This window comes from Condylostylus longicornis, unplaced genomic scaffold (genome assembly GCF_029603195.1).
Source record: "Condylostylus longicornis isolate FDR11 unplaced genomic scaffold, ASM2960319v2 ptg000135l, whole genome shotgun sequence".
In the NCBI taxonomy this organism is placed as follows: Eukaryota; Metazoa; Arthropoda; class Insecta; order Diptera; family Dolichopodidae; genus Condylostylus; species Condylostylus longicornis.
In genome coordinates, this window is record NW_026578103.1 from 7,721,163 (window position 1) to 7,745,493 (window position 24,331).

General features: G+C 23.7%; 1 long non-coding RNA gene across 1 annotated transcript in view; it reads right to left on the reverse strand.

Moving 5' to 3' along the window:
- Positions 1-3,764: 3,764 nt before the first annotated feature.
- The window catches only part of LOC129615092 (uncharacterized), a 57,803-nt gene continuing 37,236 nt past the window's right edge, over positions 3,765-24,331 (reverse strand). The window contains exon 3 of the long non-coding RNA XR_008697434.1: positions 3,765-3,955. This is a non-coding gene — a long non-coding RNA (uncharacterized LOC129615092). The remainder of the gene's footprint in view (positions 3,956-24,331) is intronic.

Below are 24,331 nucleotides of genomic sequence, written 5' to 3' on the forward strand. Positions count from 1 at the left end.
ATTTTTTATTTTGATTTTCCAGATTTAGATTTTCCAAAATAATGAGATTTGCATTTGTTTAGGTTAAACAATTTGTGATAAATTCCAGAACCTACATAATATTTACATACCTGAATTCTTTTATTTTCTCCACCAAATATATATTATTTAAAAGTTGAGAAATTTTTGATTACACTGAACAAAAATAATTTCTCCATTACCAATAAAAAATCATTGAATTAAAAATATTACCCCATATAGAATATTTGTTGGCAATGTGCTCGAAACTCTTCTAACCACATAATTCTAAAACAAACTTTAAAAATACTATAAAGCACACCGAAACCCCTCATATATAAAATATATATATGTATGTATGTCGTTTATCGGAATATTAAAATTACCTTTTACTAATTTTTATTAAAATAAATTAATTTTTGTGTTTAAATAATGGTGTTTGACTATGTGTGCTATTATAATTTGAATTCATTAATTAGAGAAGAAAAAAAAAGACTTATTCAAAGAGACAATCAAATTGTACCATGTCCTCAATATTCAAAAAAAAAAAAAAAAACAACAAAATTACTTCAGAAAGTCGATAAAATATTTATGAAAAGGTGTTAACATAACACCTATTCTCTCAATTCTTTTGATTCTTTGTATTTCCAAAGTAAGAAAAAAAAGAATTCTTTTGACATCCTCATATAATGCACTTATGAAACATTAACAAAAAAAAAATAAAACGAAAAATTTTTCTTTTTTCTTAAATCTTTTTAAGAAAACCGAAAATTTATTGAAAAGAGTTAAAAAACAAGCCTTGTCAGCCTGGCAATTTATGTGTAAGTTTTAAATGTCTTTAAAAGTCTTGTATGTCTTATATAGGTGCTTAAATAATCGAAGTTTTTTGTCATATGGTAAAAAATTATAATTTTGTCTAAATTTTAAAAAGTAAAATGAATTTTTTTTTTGTTTTATTTGAAATTAAAATTTTAAAATTTCAAAGGTATCGTAAATGCAAATGATCTGTTGATTTAAGTATAATAGAATATGTGAAGGTTCAACATAATTTTTGTAAGCTTTTATACTAAATTTATTGTAAATTATTTTTGTTTTTTCCTGAACTGTAATCGTACAGTAAAGTTCGAACAAAGTTAATGGGTTAGACGAAATCTTCATATGAGTTGCAAATGTTAACCTATTCCAAAATAGGTACAATAAATAATGTTACAAAATGCAATGTTTAAGAGCACGTTGATTTCCCGCTCATATATAAGTTTGATGCTATTTTTGTTGACTGTTATTAGTGTACTTCAAATCACTATTTCCTTATTGACAAAATTATTTATAATATAATGAGACTAAATTCATCTTCAGACAGTCTTGTAATATACAAAACTACACTAGTAACTAACTACAGAGACTTTGAGCTTCTTGCAATTGTAATATCTATAAATTTAAGAAATTAAATCAAAATTGTGTAAATCGTACCCCCTGTCAAAGAAGTTCGAAATTTTTAGTATTCACTGTAATCAATTAATTTAAAACCTTCATATATTAAAATGGGTTTTCAGTTTATGTTTTCTCTTTTCTTTTAAAAAAAAAATGAAAAAAAACTCAGCATCGTTTACTTTCCACTAATGACTGTAATAATTCATAATGCACAAAATTCAAATTTATTTAGTAAAGAAAAAAAGAAACCTAATAAATTCTAACTATCGCACCCTTTTTTTTTTCCAGAAAAACAAATATGCATCCAAAAAATATCTTAGAAAAAAAAATTAAAGAAAGATTTTTAAGTAGAAACTTTTCGAAAGTTTATACACAAATTAAGAGTAGAAAATATGAAAATTTTTAAAGTGGATTAAAGTAGAAAATGAAGCTACCAATACGAATCTTTTAGCGACCTAAATATGTGACAACTAGGTATGTATGAAACTCATAATTCCAATTAAGAATGCACTTACAGCTATACGTTTTAGACTGGAATTCTGTTTAATTTAAAATAATTTTGAAATTGAAGATTTTCAAAATAACAATATTTATTTCAGTAGATGTATTTGGTCTAAAAATTTTGGGCAAATTTGAGTTCCAGTTAAATTGCATGCAGAATTAAAAAAGCAGGTTTTAAATAGGTCACTTGTTGTCAAATTGGAAAATAAAAGCACAAATATTGAAAAAGGTACAAGTTCAAATATTGTTTAAAGAGCTTTTTTTGTTTGTTCACCAGTAAGCACAGACTCTACGAAGCGTTTTAGGTTAAGTTTTCGCTAGTGAAGCATTGCGACTCAACGTGACGTAAGACCGGTCAGCTTAAGACTGAACGTAATCAATAATTTTAATTGTAGTATTTTCATATCCGATAAATTGAAATTTCTTAGAAATTGAGCATTAAGCCTAAACGTTTTATGGCAATTTCAATTGATTTTAAATTTTTTGCTTTTAAATTCTATTTTTAGGCTCATTTTCTTTTATTCTAGAATCATTTAAATTTATTATGTAATATTATACAAAAAGTTGGCATTATTAATTATAAGGTATGTGTCTCTGTCAGAGACGTGCTATTAATTTAAAAAGTTCTTTGAACTTCTATACGCATAAATTATAAAAATATAGGCATTAAAAGAAATAAGATGAGTTTATAAAAAGGGGGCTGGGGTAAATGGTGGATGAGTACAAACTTACAATATTTTCCTTTATTTATGATATTTTTTTTTCTTATTATTGTTCTATTCTTAAATTTCAGTTTTCAATTAGATCAAAACCGCTATAACAATTATCTTCTTTTTTTTTTCTCCCATCCAATATTTTGGAAGGTGATTAAACGTTTAATTACCGATCTATTGTTATACGATATACGATCATATACGTTTCAGTATAGCCACATTATATCGGTTTATATCGGTGTATGTAATGATTGTGTATGAATAATGTAAGAAAATAACTTTATAAATTATGGTAAAATTTTATTTGTACGCGAAGCTTTAAAATTTTTTTGTTTCACTGAAATTCTTTTATAGAAATGCAGATCATTCTTCTTTTGATTCTTCTTATAAAGATTCACATGAATACTATATGTAATATAAATGGTGTAGGAGTTACAAAATCCATAAAAAAAAGAAAATAAATACTTTTTGTAATATTGTGAATATTTTAGAATTTGAATATGAATAAGAAGAATTTTTTGATTGATATGTAAACATTTTAATCTTATTATCAATGGTTGTCTTGTTAACAAAAGAAGATTTACATTATTTATTTGGTAGATTGTGAGGCAAACAATAAGCATATAAGAAAAACATGAGAATTCTTGTAATTTTTTTTTTTTTAAAAAAATTCTTTTATAAAATACAAATGATCGCATATTTAATTGGAGAAGATTTTTAAAATATTATTTTGTCGTGATAGAAGCTTTAATTGTCTTTTATAACCATTATAATAATTCAAAATCTTATAAGAATAAAATTTATTTATTATTTTAAAGAGCCTCTATTGAATTTGATTTTAAAATGAAATTAAAATATTGAATTTCATTTTAATACTGAAAAATATTGATGAGAAAAATTTATAAATGCCAAACATATTTTTCATTCTAAAAATTAAAGTCATTGAATTCATTCCTAAATTTAAAATTAAGACATTAAAGAGTGAAAGAAGGTTTTTACATATTTTTCAGGTGGAACAAAAGAAATTTTTAAAATTTTTATTGTAATTATAAAAAATTTTTTCTATAATTTCAAAAACAAATCATAAATGCATGAAAGCTTAATTTTGGACCTAAGTAATTTGAAAAATAATCTTAAATCTTGAGATATGCACATATTATGCACAAACAATACAAATTTTTGGTAAAAATTGAGTATTTAATTTAAAATTACTTAAACATTTTGTACCTTAATTTAATTTTGTAATACTCGTATGTACGAATAACGCTAGAAATTTGCTTTTGAAAATGTTTTTCACTGTTCGAATTACTCACCTGAAAATAAAAACAAAAAATTAACATTAGTTTTTGTATATATAAAAAAAAATCTATTTTAAATTAATTATAATAATTATTAATATTTATTTCAAATTTTAGTATTAAACCAAACCACTTCATAGATTAACAATACCAGTGTTAAAGCCAACTCACCACTACCTTTCTAGCATTAATAACTGTAAAATTTTATAATATTGTAGATATAAGGCTCTCATTTTAAGCCATGTTTAAGAGTAATTTAATCTATATAATTTTCAAAATTAATTTTTTTGTAATTCTATATTATTATCCCTTTCAATTCCGATAATTAGAATACATATTTTCCAAATAATTCCGGAAATAATAATGTCATTCCGTTTCTGGATCCGTTCGATTTAGTAAAATTTCCTTTTTAAAAAAGAACATTTAAAAGAGAAATGAACGAAATAATTTTTCAAATCTGAATTCTTAAAAGTTGGACCTGGAAGTTCTTTGTCTGTATTAGTTTTCAATGACCTAATAGTTTAAAACTTGTTTATTAGAAATTAAGTTCCTTATAAGCAAGAGTCAAAAATTAAAATTTAGGAAATAATTTATAGATTTTTGAACTTTTTGTCACGTGATTGCATAAATTTATATTACTCAATAATCTTTAAATTTGTTTGCCATAAATGTCAGAATTTGTTTCTAATTTTTGCTCTCATTTCGATTTTCTCTCATTTCTTTATGTTATTCAAAGTTTTTATTAAGCTTGTCATCCTGTTTCTGCAAATTTATTGAATATTTAATTTTCGGAATCAAAGCCTAAATTTTTATATTTCATGTAATTCTGAAAGTTGGCGATTATTTTCAATAAAATTGCTTTTAATTTTAATTATTTAATTAATTTTTTTCTTAATTAATACCAATTTTTTTTGTATACTTATAATTTTAGGCTGTAATTTATAGACCACATTTAATTTTTAAATTGTGCTACTAAAAATTCAATTTTGTATTTGGGATTCAAGAACGTTTTTAATTTTTAAAATATTTAAAGGTTTCCGGAAATGAATTTCTTATTTCATTATTTCTCTTATGTCATTCCAGTTTTTATAACAAGTTATTTTAAACCGTTTTGTATTCTTGCACTTTTATAGCAAATTAAATTAATTTCAGTTTAGTATCGCATTTTTATGAATTCTTTAAGACTAAATTAAAATTTTATGATGCATTAAAAAAATTTTTCATTTTTTTTTCGACTAAATTTCAATTATAATTAAAATATTTTATTATCTAATAAATAATTTTTGCTTTTTTAAAGATTCTTTAACCAAATAATGCTTATTATTAGTATACAAAAATATTTTAAATATTTTTTTTTATACTTTAATTTCCACTTGACCTTATACGCCTCCCTAATTTTTATGTTCGAAAACATGGTAAATTGTGTACAGTAAATAAAAAAAAACGAAAATGAAATTAATAAAAAATAAAGTTCAAGTTCAATCAGCTTTTTGGAATTTTAAATTCCGCCCTTGATAACCATTCAAAGTGTTTTGATTTTAAGCATTAAATTCTTAAAAAAATTATTATTTAATATGTTGATTCCCATATCAATAAATCTGTAATAAATAATTTACCTTTTAAAGGTAACAATTTAATCCCTGAAGATTGAAGCGACCGTAACAAAAAAAAAAAACGAAAATCAAAACAAAATTTATTAAAGCCGATAAAATTAAAAACTAACAAAGAGAATCTGATGACAAGCACTTTTTTTTTTGGTACTGTTATTATTACTCTTAAAATTCTTTCCCCTTTCTCTCGGTATTTCTCTTTTTTTTCAATTATAGGGTTTTCTTTTTTTTTGTGACTATGCACTTGAATGCATTTTCGATTCGTTTGAGTGATCGGAAGATTATCATTGTAAAATGATGAATGAGACAAGTAAAAGAAAAGAAGAAAATGAAGAGAAAAGCAAGCATGTATGCAGAAGAAAGTCTGACGGATTGAAGGTTACAAGATTAAGAATTTCAGATCAGATGACTTTATGCTTTCTCCTGAATTGAATGTATTCGTGTGTGTCTTAATCTAGATTTTGACATGCTTGTCAAATTTGTAGTCTATTTTTTTGTTTCTCTTTTTGCTTTATCATCTTTATGCCACTGCATTCGCTACTTAATACCGAGAATCGCTTTCTCAGATAAATTTTTTTTTTGTGTTCAATAAATTTGTTTTACTTGTTTTGCTTATTGTTACTGTTGTTGTTTCAATTTGAGACGATTAATTACAATCGTATAACCGTGTAGGTAAGTTGATACCTAAAATGAAACGCTCAATGATCAATCAAACGTAAATAATCAATCATTTCAATCAAAGCTTTTTAAATTTTTCTGTTTTTTGTTTTTGCGTAATTCTCTTTTTTTTTTGGTTTATTTTTTTTCTATTATTAAACTATTTAATATTATTTTTAATACCCAAAAAAAAAAGAACAAAACAATAAAAATTTGGAGTAAAAATTGTGACATGACCTTGCGTATAAGTTATTCATATTTTAACGCCAGCGCATTTTTTACAAGTACACGAAATACATTGTTTTGATTGCTAATGGGATGCCAGTTTTTCTATAAAATTTTTAATATTATGACGTTTTCATTTGAAAATACAAAATACTCTTGTTATAACTTAGTCTAGTTCCAAATAGCATACTTGTAATAACTTTAATTTTGTCTAAAACTGAAGGGAGTTAAAATTTAGTAAATTACAGTATAATTTAATTACTATTAATTATAAAAAAAAGGAAATGAGATGAAAATTTTCTCGAATGTTAAGCCCAACTTAAACAATCTCCATTTTATAATCAGATTTGCTAGAATTTGTTTTTAAAAATTCTACAAAAGTAAGTTTGAAAGCATGGTTTTCATTCAAATTGTTTTAAATTTTATTTTTTAATTGTGATAAAAAGTGTTTACTTTTTAATTTTCTCTCAACATATTTTACAAAATTTCTTTAACAAAAATAGCAATTGGCAACCCCAAATTCATACACACTCTTTTATTATATAATAATAAATTACAACAGTTTATAAATTTTTTTTTTTGGCAAAAGTAAACAAACTTATTGAATCGACACTGTCAATTTGAACAAAAATTTACTGCTATATATAGAGGCAAATAAAACGAGCAAAAAGAAAAGCTAAAATAAAAAGTAAATGAAGTAGCGTATAGGCATAAAATCAGTGGCAGGAGGCGGTAAATGAATTTTTAATTTAAACTTGCGCTTTATACTTATTCTTTTTATACTTTTTTCTTAATATTTTATTTTAGTTTCAACATTATACATTTTGTATGACTCCAGGTGATATGATTTTCAATCAGAAGTTAATGAACACGTACGTACATACAGAAAAATTGTAATTATACAATATTACTACGAGTACAGAATACATGTGAACACACATGTGAATTTCCACAAAATATTAAGTAACAATTTAATATTAATTCAATTTTGAGATTATAAACAGTAGGAGAAGAAGTTTAAAGGACATTTTTTTAAGTTATATTTAGGAAAATATTGAACGAAATGTATGATGATTTTGTAAAACCTAAAGCCTGATTTTAATGGGGAATTATACGCATGTTAATGTTTTCTAAAAAAATATCTTGGTAATTAGCGCAATAGTTCACGTTTTAATTATCGAACGTTTTTTTTTTTCACGTAGGTGTTTAAACACGTGGCTATAAGTTTTGTAGTCTAATTTTGTCATTATTAATCTGAATTTTCGACTAACTTGTCTATGAAATGACTATCTCTTTGAAATTTATGCAGAATTTTTTAAATATCTGGAAACAGAGAAGAGAGTAACTGCATTTTAATTTCAAGCACTTCGGCTGGCTTTAACTTTTCTGTTACTCATAATTTATTTGTGTATTTGTACTAAGTGTGCTAAAATAAAATATGCCATTAGATTTCTTAATATTTACATAAATCTTTTCTCCTCCAAATTCAGAATCCCTGAATTTTTCTAAATTCGACTCATTGTTTGTCTATACTTATTACGCTAAAGGCCCATAAATTTAAATTATATTTAATAAAAATTATTTTTATTATTTTCTCTATTTGATTGGCCTTAAATTAAAATATTGAAATTTGATTATTATTTTAAAATTTAATAAAAAAAATTAAATTAAAAAAGAAATATAGATTATAGATTATTTTTGTATTAATAATTTCCCCTTAAACCAGAACAACCCTTAAGGTTATTAAATTTTAAATAACATTTTTGTCAACTTTTCATAACTTTTTTTTTTTGTTGTCTTTTTGAAGTTTCTATATTTTCCAATAAATCGATTTTCAATGACTGCCAATATTTTCAAAGTCTATTGAATTTTACCTTCAAATTGCAATTAATAATTCCACCTACACAATAATAATTTTAATATTTAAAATACAAAATGGAATTTTTGCTATATTTTTAACTGAGTCATAAATTAAATCGATTAATCGAAAAATAAGAAGCATAAAGAACAAAAACAAAAAAATATGAATGAAGAAATAAATCGAAAAATTCAAAGTAATAAAAGCAAAGGGGGTAAAAAGAGTACTTTGAAAGAAAAAAAAAAGCTTAGCTGGCGGCAGGTTAGCGACAGAAAAATTTAATTATTAAGAAAACAATTTAAAAATCCGCAATTAAAAACAAATGAAATCGAAAGTGTTTTTTAATCGAATTAATTGCTTATAATAAAATAACGTTTGTAAGTTTGTATGTAAGTGTATTTATAAATTTTATGCGAATGCCTAAATAGAATTTTACGTTCATAAATATTATTTTTAATTTTGTTTACTATTTCTATTTTATTATTAATTTTTTTAAATAATGAAATTAAACGAGAAAATTTAAAATTGTTGAGATTTTATTGTTTAATAATAATATGAAGATTTTATTGCAGAAAAAAAATTGTTAACACTAGCAAGTAGAAAAAATTGTAATAAAATTTTTATTAAAGAATTTATTTTTAATATCAGCAATAATTAAAGGAATATTTTTAAAACTTTAAGATTAAATTGCGTGAGTTAATGAGGATGTTGCAAATTTAAAAATATTGAGTAAAATAAAAAGTGCCTGGTAACAATTATGTTCGGCTCAAATGACACTTTGTGTATTGTGGCATTATTAATAAACTGTAAAATTAATTGATGTTTGAGCAAATCAATAAAAACGTAATGGTGATGCCGTTCTACATAATATGTTATAGACAATACTAAATATGGTCAAGAGTGAAATATTTTATAGAAAAGCAATTAAATAGCATGAAATTTCTTTAAGTTTAAATCAAAAACCCACATATAATTTTTATTTGTTCTTACCTAATCTACTTTTACTTTAGACAACTCCTAAAAGTTAAAAATTCTAAAAGGGCAGTTTTAAGACCATTTACACTCACGAGTCTTTGAATGAGAAAAAAAAAAGTGTTTTGACAATGAAAATAAGAAATTGCAATACATTCCTAAAAAAAATTTGGTAAGGTTTAATTGCAGAGTACCGTTGTTTCAATTGTCTTACAAGAATTGAAGTGTATGACAATTGAAGTATTTCGGCAACACTGTAAAACACTTTATTTGATTCTTTAATTTATTTATAATTAATACTCTCTAGTATTCCCGTTCTCCATCTTTTCGTCTCTTTTTCCGCATAAATACAACACACTCTCATTTCAAAGCCTACTTCATATTATGATATTTATTCTATTATATTTTTACTATTATACACCATTTAGATAAAATTCACAAAATATGAGAAAAACCCACATAAAAATCATTATAACACCAATATTACTCACATTGATTACTAATGACCTTCTTATGCATAAAATTTCATAAGGTGGTTATAAATTTCATAGCATGTAAATAAATATGTGCACATACATATATATGTATGTATATGAAAATGTCTTTTAGCTATGGTTTTAAGCTCAATTTTTTTTTTTAAATAATTTCATATGATAAAATAATTACCATACTTGAAAATATTTTCAATGTATTGGAAATGGTATGTAATTTTTTTTTATTATTTTTTTACATGAACAGTTTTTTTTTTGTTCTCCAAGTTGAATAGTAAAATGTGAGGTTAAAACAAAAAAAAAATTAATATTATTTTATTAAATAAAATGTTCTCTTATAATATTAAAATAAATAAATCAGGAGAACAAAAAAAAAAGCCGCCTCCACTCAAAATCCGATAATCTGGAGCCAAAGTATAAGAAATAAATAAAAAGAAAATTTTATAAGAAATTCAAGTTTATATTAGAAAAACTTATAGAGAATGGCGCATAGTGAAGTTATGGATGAAGTTTGTTTTACCATAAATGGTAAACATTTTTGTGTATGTATTAGAGTTAAGAGAAAAGTTTAATTGCAATATTATAAAGTATGTGTAAACAGTATAATTATCTATTTGCAGGAAAAATGTTTGTACCACAATTAAATTATTGTTACATTGTCTTGGGTCTGGTAAAAATTGAGAATTTAAAAATAGTGCGGCTATACTAACTAGCTTAAGGATTTTATAGATTACCACTAACTAGCTAATAAGGATGTTATAGACGGCGATGATTTCAAAAAAAAAATACTCCACTTATTATGTGATATATAAAACTAAATAGTTTTGCCTAGACGGTTTAGGTTTAGGATATCGTAATGCAAATTTTATTCCAAATTTTCAAGATTTTTGTTAAAACACATATTTGTAGACCTATATTATTTGCATTAATTTTATTCTACAATACTATTTGAGCCATTTTAGTTTTACTGATCGCGATTGTAAAATCGGACACATTATTCTCCTTCAATTCCGCAATCTAATTTTCTTTAAAATTTTTGATGTCGAACTTTTTGTTTTCGAAAAATTATTAAATATGCTTAACACACACACACATCAATATTGAAATATTTCAATTCTCTTTAAGAAAAAAAATAATAATAAATAAAATAAAAATTTACCAACGCAATCTTCCATTTATACTTTTTTTTTACATAATATGGCAACATGAAAACACATGACAATTTTAAGAAAAAAAAAACAAATATCATCCATTTACGGTCCGGATTAGCTGCTTAAAGTTGATGTCCTTCGATACATTCTTATGAATTTAATGAAGGCAATATTTTGGTTTTTTATATTGTACTTTATAATATTTATTAAAAGTTTAATAGGTTGAATAAATTACTAACTGTCGTAATGTTTAAGTAAATAAGTATGTTGCATATAAAGTACTTAAAGTTTTCGATTTTATAATATTAAACGGTGGAGATCATCTTTTAAATTTTTAAATTGAATGTCGTCATAATGAAGTCATCATCGCATTTAAATACTTTTTGCAATTAGTAAAATTTTTCTGTTTTTTCTCTTATGCGCGCAATGGCAATAACTTTGTTAACCTTTTCCTTGTTATAAACAATATTTGTTGGTCAACTTAAAAGTTCAATTTAAGTAGATCATTTTACAGAAGAGACCACTATATAATTTTGTTATTATTTTTTAAATAAGTGGCCTAAACACATTATAATTATTGTATATTATATAAATTTTTGCAAAAGTATTGTGTGTAAAATGCCTTAAAAAATAAAATACTAGAAAATGAAAAGTGCAGTTTATGTACATTTTATTATTCAAATTAAGATAAGTTGATTCTTAAAGTATCTAGCTGAAGATACTATGAAAATTTATAGATTCTCAAAAGAAGCGAAGTAATAATATTACTTAAAGGCATTTTCTCTTTAATTCTAGATATCCACTTAAGAGAAAAAACCCTATATTATGGGCATATTTTACATCAATAAAAAATCATTTTAGTAAATAATTATGTAATTTAATTTCAAGTGAAACGTTTAAAATTAAAATTACTATATACTTATATATATACGTTAAATAATATAATATAAAATATTACATAAATTATGTAAATTAATAAGATATACTTAAAGTATTCTCTTTACATATTAATATAGAAAATTAATTTCATGCTTAAATAATGGAAATTGCTTATAAATATCTATAAGTACTTATTGGCTTTCTTGGTATTTTAAAAGAATTCCAATTAAATTCCCAGTTTTTACTCGCTAGTAAGTAGTCATTGCTAGTAGTAATGAGTTCTTTTTATTGATTATTATTATATAAAATTACAACAAAATTTGAGTGATTTCAATTACATTTAAACTACAAACAGTTTCATGCGAAATTTCGTGAAAATGGCTGAACCTATAAAAGCAAATTGAATCAGTGCAATATATTGGGGGCATATTGGGAAAAACCTCTATTCAATATAAGAAGAAATTTTAAAATATTTTGATATTAATATAGAAAAAACCTGCAACATTCATAAGTAATGTAATTTTTCTGCAATATTTTGGTAAATAAAGCATCTTTCTTTAAAATTTAGAGGGTCCAAAAATTGTTTGCTATACTGAATTCAGTATTAGTTAAATTACTCACAAGGAATAATTTATAGTGTTATCACAATTTTGTTTGGATTTTTGTCATTGCTCAACAATATTTTTCTAGTAAGCTATCATTGTATTCCGTTCTTTGCCAGAGTTCTCTTAAAATTCAGTCTCAAATATAGTTAAAAAGTAATGTCTAACATTTTATTTTTTAGTGTCGTGATTTAAATTGTTGTATTTAGTTATATATTATCACCTGTTATTATTCAAAAAATAAACATAAAATTTTTTTAGAATTCTTATTCAAAATTCACGAAAACGCGGCCTTAAAAAACCAATTTTTTTTTGTCTTAAACGCTCTTTATTCAATTATCTTGCTCCTAGACAACTTAATTTAATGAAACAAAGTTTTTTTTTTCTAAAATGTATTTTTTATTTCCATAGTTTTCTGTTTTCTAAAATAATGCGGCTAATGAAGTTTTTTTTTTAGTCCATAAATCTTAAAATCTTTTAAGAAAACATAAAAATTTCTTTCTTTTTTTTTCTGTTTTTTACATTTCAATTTTTTATACTTTTGGTGATAATAAATTCCGGGAAAGAGAAAAACAATTTCAAAGTAGTAGTTTAAAAATTCAAAATTTTTATACTAGGCTATTTTAAAGAATCTCATTTATTTTTTGTTCAAAGTGGAACTGAGCTAAGCCATACGATTTGATTGATAGGGGTATAATAATTTTGTTTAAAAAAAAAACAAATTTGTTTTATGAGCTCATGGCGCCATTATTAACATTATAGATTATTTATTTAAGCCTAGCTATTTTAAAATACAAACTCACTTAAATTTTCTGAACCAAGAATGTGTGTTTCAATTTCAAGAATGAAATGGTGTAAAATTATACGCTTAAATACATAAAGTGGGTTAATAAAACAACACAATATTTTGTTTTCATATTATTTTTAATAAATTTTTTAATGAAAAAAAATATTTTTATCTCAAAAAGTTTTACAAAGTGGTCAAATATTTAAGAGTAAAGTGAAACGTGAATGAATTTTTTAATAGTTTTATTATTTTTAATGGTTTTAAAATCTTTTGTTAAGTACACAATATTATGTAGCTTGTAGCCAGACATAATAATATTTAATGTGTACTTAATAATATTTAATTAAAAATATCAAAGAAATTCATTAATTTTTTTATAGTTTACTTAAAACTCCTTTTCTGTACCTTAATTTTTCCTTTTTTGCGTAAGTACATTTAATGGGAATTTAAATGGCGTTCTCATCACTTTGTAATCGTTATTGTGTAGGTTTTGTGATTGAAATTAGTTTTGTTTCATAAAAAATAATGCATAATATTTTTTATTTTATAATTAATTTATTTTAAATTAAAAATTAAAACAAGTATTCTGTTACTTTGTTTAAGTCCACCAATGCTCAATTATAGTTCGGCAACTATGCTGCATAAAGTGAGGAATAAAATCTTCGAGGACATTGTACTTTCAGCAGTTTAAGAAAATAATTTGAACTCGAATGAAATGGACAAATGGTTTTTCCAACAAAATATCGAATTCATCAATCCTCAACTCAATTCTCCTGTGTTTTTACAAAACTTGAACATTTTTTAATACAAAAAACTGCAATTCACAGTGAATGGAATTTTCGGAGAGAATTTTTTTTTTAATGAAAGAAAACATTAAACTCTCACCCTGTAAAATTCCCTTAAAAATGGCAATTGAGATCAAGTATTCTTTAAATTTCTTAATCCTAAAAATAGGCAAAAAACACAGAATTTCTTTCTATGTACAAATATCAAAAAATCTACATCTATAAAAAAGCAAATTGATAATAGTAGATGTAAAAATTGGAAGAAGATTGTTTGATCCAATAAGCTTTAAAGTTTTTCTCAAAATTTTTAATCCATACTCCCAAAAATATGCAATGAGCGAATATAATTTTTTTTTCTCCTATTGGTATGCAATAAAAAGACAAAACGATAATAGTTCATGAAACGGGTGAACGAAGATGACGTCATCTACAAATTTTGAAGTTTCGAGTAAATTAACTTTAAAATTTTGAAAATAACTTTGAATTTAAAATCTTTCTCTGTGACGTCATATTAAGACTCTTACACACTAAATAAAAGCCTGCATTTTGGAAAATATAAGTAAAACTTCACTTTTGTAATTTTGAAAGAGGCGTAATTTTTATATAACACTCTAATTTAAACGCAGTTGTAGTCGCAAAATATCTAAGAAAGGAATTCATTCTTGAAGTAACATTTCCATAGATAACATAAAGTTTCTGAAAGTAGCTATAAATAAAATTTTCTATAATCGCGTTAAAAACCTAATGTTTTCATTTTTTATTAAAAAATAATTTAAAATGTTGAATAAAATCTTTTAAACAGAAACTATCTTTTATACGGAATACTTTTTTGGAAGACGGGACTTTGCATTTGAAAGAAACCGAATAAAAGACAATTGCAATTAAAAAGATTAATTTAAGCAAAACCAATTTCTGAAAGGAAATGTGCTTATTTTCAAACCAATAATTTTACACGATTTTATTTTAAATTTTAAATGGAAATTTCCTTTAAAATCTTAACCAAAGAAGTTAAAGAAATTCTTAAGCATTCTATTGCGTATTTGAAAAGTTTCAAGACTAATAAATTCACCAGGGACTCTAAAACCATTTTCTATATACTAAGTTTAATTCTCGTCAAAAAACTATTCTTAATGTTATGTTGTAGCAATTCGACAAAATAATTAATATGGTCATTCCACTCAGATTGTTAATTACCTACATATATATATATATATAATAATAAAACTGTAAAGCTTATATAATTTCTTAAATTTTAATTGTTAATTTTGTGTAATTAAAAAAAGAAAATGTTTTTATAAATTTTTCTTAACATTTTATACAATTTTTTAATTAATTAAAATTTTTTTGTCTATAAATCTAAAATGCTTGTAGATTTTTACAATAATTATTATTGAAAATTTAAAAAAAAAGTATGAGATAATTTCAAATGTATCTAAATCTAAAGTTATAACACGAATACAAAGTTGAGCATTTTGAGTTATTTAGTCATTTTCGTTTCAGTTTCTATTTTAAAAAATGGAAATGCAGCTGTTATATCAAACCACGGAACTCCAAATACAGTGTTAATTACTATAACATGAATTTGTATATACATGTGTACATTTCTACTCAAATATTTTAGAATATATTATTTAAACTTTAGTTTGTAGGCAGATAAAATAAATTTATTTTAAAAGTCAATACACAAAATAATGTTTGTACACAGATAGCGCTTAGTAAATTTTTTTCAAATTGTACACACAAATACCAAGAGAGTATACAAAAATTTTTTTTTTACTTTTAATTTTTTCCTGCATGCCAACCAACTTGGCAAATTTCAACTCCAACGAACCCCTTAAATGTAAACTTGTTTTATGAAAGCGCCGCGCAATCAACTTGCTATATCATAACACATCATATGTGGTTTTAATAAAAATGTACATATTTGTGAATAGTTATTAAAAGCTCTTATTTATACATAACTACCATTTTTTAATGTGTGTATAATTTCTTATGTGTATTATATGTAGATAACATTTATAAGGCTAACTATACATACATATATGTACACGTACATATTAAATAAGTTATTATAGACAAATAATAAAATAATACTAAACTTTTAGTTTAAAAATTCAAGTATGGTACGAAATTAATAGAAAAAACAAAATTAATAGACAGAAAAAATAAGATTATGTATAGGGCTATGTGAAAAATGTACTAAAGACGAATTGGCGAAATATTATGAAAATCTGCATAACACGTAATTATTTAAATGAATTGTGAATCGGGGATGCTCATTCAATCTCCAAATTTTGTATTTCCTATTTGATTTTATTTTAAATTATGTTTAGAGTTACATTATCATAGACCTCTGCATTATTTAGTATCGAAGTTGAATTGAAACCGAATTTAAAACTCACACTCTACTGTCCCGTTCGCTATTGTTCTAACTTTGAAAATAAAGTGGGCTGCGAAGAAAAGAAATTAAATATAAATACAAGAAAGCAATTTCCGCATAAATTGTATAACACCGCAATTTTAAGCTATTTTCTTTCCAATTATGGGTAATAACGGTAACTAACAAATTGGATTTTTATTTTATTTACTAGAGTTTTAAAGGACACTTATGCAGCTCTGCAGTTCCGTTAAAATGAATTTAGAATGTAAAGGTTTTTTGGTGTTTTAACATCACTGGAAAAATGTCATATGCATCAAAAATTGCATAAATTTCAAGCTTTTCATATTTTTAAATCTCCGGTTTTTGTTTTTCAGTTCTTCTTAATTTATGGTACAAACTCCTTATAAAAAGAAAAAACAAATAAAGCTGTGAATATGATATCACCGTTTTTCTTTTTCTGTTTTTGTTTTCGTTTTTGTTAAATTTCATGAAGACTGGTTTATTTTTTATGCTCTCAAAATTACATACCAATTCATTCAAATAGATTAAAATCACTTCAAAAGATATCAAAGAAAAACGACCTAAAAATAAACTATCATTCCTCATACTTCACAATTGTATAACAAACTCCCCCTTTTCTTAGACAAATAATAATTTATTGAAATATAATATTGCTGAGGAATAGTGTTGTTGTATAGTAGTAGATCAGCAGCTTTTAAAATGAATACAATTTTTTATTGCTATTTTCGAATGATTGTTATGCCTACAAATGCAGGTTTACAAAAAAAAATCCATATAGCTAACTAGTCCTATACATGTATGAATTGAAGGAATCGAACGAGAGAAAGAGAGAGGATGAAAAAGAGAGAAAAGTAAATGGAAGCTTTTATTTTTTTTTTGCTTTAACTTGCGTAATCTCTTAAAAGAAACTTTCTGTTTATTTTTTTTGCTGTTATTTTAATCTTAATTCTATATAATCTCGATAAAGACGCGAGTGACTTGAAATGTTAATAAGAATGACGTCAATTGAATTTGAATTGTTTTATCATATTTTTTTTTTCTCATTTATTTTGTGCAATATGCAAAATCTACAGTAATCTTGTTTTTTTTTTTCGATCTGTATGTGTATCGATTTATTTACAATCGGCACATGTATGGGAATACGAAAATTTTGAATGTGTTTTACATTCCCATATATGCATGTATGCATACGATTAGTACCAGTCACTTACTGTTTATGATTATAAAATTAGTTCAGTACAATGACTAAGTGTCACACTTTGTGGTTAAATGTACACTTGTATGTAGAACAAATAAAAAAAAAAAGTTTTTGTTTAAAAGCTTATAAAATCATTATTAAAAATTTATCACCTTAGGGCTTACTTATAAAATGAAGTATGTTAAGACATAATTAAAGAATTTTGTAAAAGAATTTTGATTTTTAATAAGCTTGTTGTATTTTTTATTAAAAAATTGTTGCTTAATTTTATTATTGGTGTTGTATGAATTGGATAAATTGTTTTTACATGCATTCAAGTTGTCATTTTAATAACCATTTAATTCGTAACAATTTAAAATGTAATGATAAATGATAAACCGAATAAACGTGGAGAATTCTAATTTCTGAAATATAGATTACTCATTATTAGCCATTAATAATAATGTGGAAAAATTAAATTGGCTAAAATTTGAATTACAATTGTGTAGTAAATTTTATGAGTCTATTATTATGTTCACAAATAAAGGATTCAACAGTTTTGTGTGTATTCTAAGTGTGTGCTCATTAATCAAATCATGCAATAATTTTGTCATGTGCGAAAGGTAATCTATATAAGCTTTATAAATATCGAAAATTTTGCATTATTATATTCACCTTGAAAATATTTAAGCTATTTCATGAGGCCGTCAAAGGATCGTCGCTCCCCTTTTACTTGGACCAGTGTAATTCAGAATAACTAACTTGCATGTATTTTTACAATTACTCTTTTAGCAAATGATATTTTCGGTTTCACATTTTATGCAATATAGAGATAGATTTCATTGTTGTAAAATTTAATCCGAAATTATTGCTACAAAAATACCAACTCCGACCAATTCTTACTTTCATTGTTCTTTGATTTTTTACTATTTTATTGCAATTTTTGCAAAACTTAATGGATTTTAATCGTTTTCATAATTTAATTTAGCCTGTTGTTTTACCATACTTAACATTAAAAAAAATATGTATATGTGTATATTTTGCATGCACTTTCGAAAATTATCAGAACTTCTTATTTGCAATATAAAATCTTAATTTTTAATACTTTATTCATGTTTTATTTAAATAAAATGCAATAAAATTAAAAAAAAAACTCAATTGTTTAACCAGTTTTGATTTTATAAAGTTGAAATTTCGTGGTTTTATTCATAGAGTGAATGTTTTTTACACAAAAGAACAAAAATATGACAAGAAAAAAAAGAAACAAAAATCGTGTCCATGATAAAGTTTTCCCTTTTTAAATTTTTTTTTTTTTTGTGATTCGCATGTGGTTCATTTGTCCACTTTGTATAAAAGTTTGTGGATAAAAATAATAACCAGATTTACTTGAAATTTTTATTATGCAATTTTTGTATTTATTTATTTTTACTTTATATATACCACCCTGGTTTATGAGAATTGGAAATGAAATTAATTTTTTTATTATTTGAGATTTCAAGGTAATATGAACCATATTTGTTTTTTTTTGGAAAGATTGTAAAATTATGGACGAATTGAAAAAAATTCATTATTCTTACATTAAATTGTGATTTTGTATTGAAAATTATTAATTTACACAACGATCTTGAAATTTTAAAGCACAGGAGTACCTCTGTCGTCATGCATTACTGCATTTCTAAATTTGGAAAATTAATAAAGACCAATAATTTTTAAAATTATTGAAGACCATTTGACACTAATTTTAGTACTAAATGAAATTTAAGAAGTCTGTTCCCATATTCCTTTAGATATTGCAAGAGTTTTTTTTTATAATTTACAAAGCTTAAGTTTAAATTTATATTTAAATCTTATCATAAACCTTAATTATTTGAAATGGTTCGAAAACATTTCCAATGCGGTGAAAACACTTTCTGTATATCAAATAATCCACACGATAAACATTGCCTTTTGCATGGGAAATTATTTGGAAGTAGATTTTTAAAGAATTTAAAATAGAATGTGCTTATTATAGTCATACTTCTTAATGTCGCCTTCTGCTCCTACAGATATGCAATATTGAATCATGATTTAAATAGAAGATTGTGCTTGTGCCGAAAAATTTATTTTTAACAATTGTGTATTTTTAACGGAACAATGCTACTCCATAAAACCACCTGGTTGACCAGAGTTTATTTTTATGAACAATTAATTGTATTACGGGTTGCAATTAAAAAGTAATTCAAATTTATTCGATGAAAAACCACATTTATATCGGCATGTGAATGAACAAGAAAGCGCGTTTATGAAAAAGAGTTTTTAAATTCAAAAATTAAATCTTAATTTTGAATACAAAAATTTTTTTTTTTTGTAAATCTTTTAATTAATCTGAATTCATTAATCATTCAAGTATAATTGTACGGCTACATTTTGATTTCATATAAAAATTCTGATACAATTTAAATTTAAAGGTCAAAAATGCGTTTTTGAGATGTCAAAAATGCTATAAGAATTATTGTTATAATTATTTTTTTCTCTTTCATTTAATATTATAACAGTTATCAACAAACCCAAAAAAGAAAAAAATAAAATGAGAAATGAAAATTCATTTTTTTTTTTTTGGTGATTCAATAAGTTCAATAAATTTTTCATTTTATTTTTTGAGGCTAGAAGTTGCCATAAGTGTTATTAACAATATTGTAAAGCAATAAACGGATTTAAATTATTGTATGAAATTTAAGTGTATGTATGTATGTTTATGTGTACATTTCAAATCAATTAAAATCAAGGTTTGCACCATTTCTTTACTGCAAAACTATGACTTTGCGAATTGAAAAAAAATATTAAAGAATTTTAAATTACATAATAAAATTATTTGTATCACTTTTTTAAAGGGGTAGAAGGGAACAGATCGGAATTGAATTCAAATTTGTGAATTGATCATTGCTTTTTATTTGATCGAATAATCAACATTACATATAATTATTAAAAAATAATAAAAAATATTTGCCTAAGTCTTTATCAAGGACATCAAAATTTTTTATTTCTTTCTATTGTACGAGCACATTCAATTCTACATGTTTATAATTTAATTTGAGCAATTTTTAATATTCTTTTCTACAATTGTATAAAAAGCGTAATTTTATGATTTTAAAATTTAAAAAAATTGAGTTATTATTGACTGTAAAATTTTTAATTGCAATAAAATTGCACTGAAATCTAAAAATTTTCATAATCTTCTAAATATTATTGCACGTTCTATACTAACTGTTAATTATCATAATTAATTTAATTACAATTGGTGTAATTAAATTTCATGTACATTTAAAAATGAGAATGGCATTGCGACAGGATGCACTTTTATTTATTAATAATATTTATGATGATTGTGCTGTTTTATTTGTAATAATGCCAACACTATTTAAAAATTTTTTAGTTGTTATAGGGAAGAGTACGTAATAACGATTGTTGAAATTACTTAATTTTCAATGATTATCTAAAAATAAAATAAAATTTCTACTGCAAATAACCCTAATTTGAAATTTATTTTTATTTCATTTCTCTCATTTCCTCTTATTAATTTTGATACTACATTTATATGTACATATTTTCCTACTCCATGCTAAATGATATCAATTTTCAAAATATGTTGAAATAAATAATTGCTTAGAACTCTAATGATGAATATTTTGCTACAGCTGCAGATTAAAAAATATAAAATTCATAATTTTACAAAGAATGCATTGTTTTTAAAGCACACTTTGCAATTTGGCGTGATAATAGTACGCCAATTTTATGCTACTAAGAGAGTAAATAAGAGTATTTAAAATTTTGTAATACAAGCAAAGCATTGTTAACCTCGTTTCGTATTTTAAAATCTTGAATAGATTTTATTGTAGCTCTTAGGTTTATCAATGGAATGCGTTTTTAACACATCGTTTCAAAATGCTTAATGAATTTGAAAATTTTGTTGAGTTTTTTGATTTCACTTGAATTCCTTAAGCAAAGTTTAAATTTTTCTAAGACATTCTTGAAATTTGTTTTAATTGTTTTTTTGCTCTAATAAGATTTAGCACCTTATTGTCTTGCTTTTTCACTACAATAATTTGATATTTTTTTAAATTTATTAATTTATATTTTTGACTTCATTAGGAATACAAAAAATTAATTTGAATAATAATTTCATTTAGAAATTTATTAGCAGATGATTACCTTTATAAAACTATTCTTGAATTTCTTTAATTGCCGTATAAAAGTTCATTATCCCTTTACCATATAAGTAGGTAATTTTAAATTAAGGATTAAAATCTTATTGACACATTTTATATGAATTTTGAAAAAGATGGAAAAAAAAAAACAATTTACTCACTTCAACAGGTACCATCATAATAAAAATATTTTAATGCTCTTTCATTATTTAACGTGGTATTAAGTTTAATTACCATACTAAAGTATCGTCATAATTAATGGTATGAAAAGATTATAAAATTAAGCAAGCATAAAACTTTAAATTATTTTCTTTTAATTTAGATTTTTATTACTAGAAAATTGTAATTTAATATTTATGGAGAATGAATAAAGAATTCAAACTAATTACCTATATCACGGAACCTATATATTTAAAAGGACTTGAAATAGAGGATTAAGAAGTGTATATCAAAATATTTGTTACATAAAACTACCGGTTATAAATAATAAAAAAGTGAATTCAGTAACTTACGTAAGAATAAATGCCTTTTTATTAAATGAAATTCAAATTTGTGTTATCATAAAAGTGAGTGAAGAAGAAAAATTTATTTATTTCATATTGAATTTCTTTAAGGGTTATAAGTTACTAAATCTAATTAGTTTTCATAAAAATTTGTTTAAAATATTTGCCTCTTTCAACAACTAGTTATAATTGAGTCCATGAATATTAACTGCTAATTAATTGGGTTCAAATGTTATTAAAGACTCCATCAACGAATAATTGTGAGGACGTTGACGAGGCCTTCACTTTTACAGAAGCGAAATTTGAAAATGAAAATTTTACTAATATTAGGAGATAGGTAATTGATAAAAATTTTGTTTTAGCAAATGAAATCGCCGTGTGTTCAGACAAAATTGCTTAAAATTCTCGATACAATACACTATTTCCAAAAAATTTCCAATTCAGAAAACTTCATCAACTTTCCAACCGGCATACAATTTATTCTCATTTTATTAGAATCGTGCCAAAATTTGTTTACTTCCACTTCACTAACGCATAACGGCAATAACAATCACCTCATATTAAAATGAACGAAATATAAAGACAAAATAGTTCTCTTGACCAAAAACAACTCTCCAAACAACTCGTCTACCTCTATTATTAATGTAATTTTTAATTAAGAATTTTCAATTCAATTATTAAATTGGTCAAACAATAAATTATGCCTCGAAATTATTCTTTTTATTGAAAAGGGCATTTCAATTCAAAATTCAACTTTATCTGAAATTTTTTTTTTTTAATAAATCACAGATTGATTACAATTACAATTTGTTATTCGTGAAAGACAAACCAAAAAAAAATCACACAAAATGGTTATTTTATCGCTAATAAATTGATTGACACCATTACTAATTAATTTCATCAAAATGAAAAATTAAATTTAAATTAATCTATATATTTTATATACAGAGGCAAGAAAATTATAAAAGATAGGAAAACTTTAAAATTAAACATAAATTAACCATATTGTACCAAAACAAAAATGGTGATTTGAAATGAATGGCAAAAAAAAATATGTAAAATGTTTATATGAAATTTTTGTTTTTCTAGCCCGGAAATTTAAAATTTATTAGATGCAAATTAATAAAATAGAAAAAAATAAGATAAATTTTTTTTATACTTTAGGCTAAAAACGTGTATGACCTGATTTTCATCACTCATTTTTTAAAATATTTTTTATAATTTAAAGAATAAAAAATGGCGAACACAAAAAATTAAAAATTAAAACTTTGTATATAAAATTTCAAATAAAAAAAATTGGCCGTGATAAAATGCTTTAAAATTTTAAATATTTTAGATTTTTGTCAAATAGAAAACACGAAATTAAAAGAACAAGTTCAAAATTCACAATAAATTGACCGTACCTTGTTTTTAAAAGAAGCATAATGCAAAATAATTGAATATTTTGCAGATTGCGCAAGTAAACTTTGGCATATCTTTGTTGAAATTTGTTTTTTCACCTTTAACATTATTAAACGTATTTTGAAACTTCCTTAATTATACTAGCGTAGATATTTCGAAAATCGTATTTGAAAGTGAGTCAGAGCCGTAATCTTATGAATAATAAAAGCGACGAAGAAGAATCTTTTATTTTATTGCCCGCATCTTTCAAAATACCTTCTCACTTGTAGCAGAAAATAGAATATTTTATTAAAGAGAATTAAAGTGGAGAAATTTTTTTTTTTCGGTGACTCCTAAATATATGCAATATACGTTCTTGCATGGCCAAAATTCTTAATAGAGAAAAAAAAAATAATTTAATTTACCAATGGGTTAGATTAAATTTATAAAAATATTAAACATTTCATAAGAAATACAATTTTATAAAAAATAACACTGAAATATTCTGTAATCTTTGATTCTATTAAGAGAAATAATTTTTTTAATTAAAGCAAAGGCAACTAATTTACATTTAATATACTTTATGTAGTGATAGAAAAATATAGTTATGCAGGAAGAGGTTTCTGCCATGCTGTATTTCTGCTTGAAATAAAATTTAAAATTTAATGATGGAATTTTCTTGGAACTTATATTTTAGAAAAATCTGTTATAGACCATATACTGCTTATA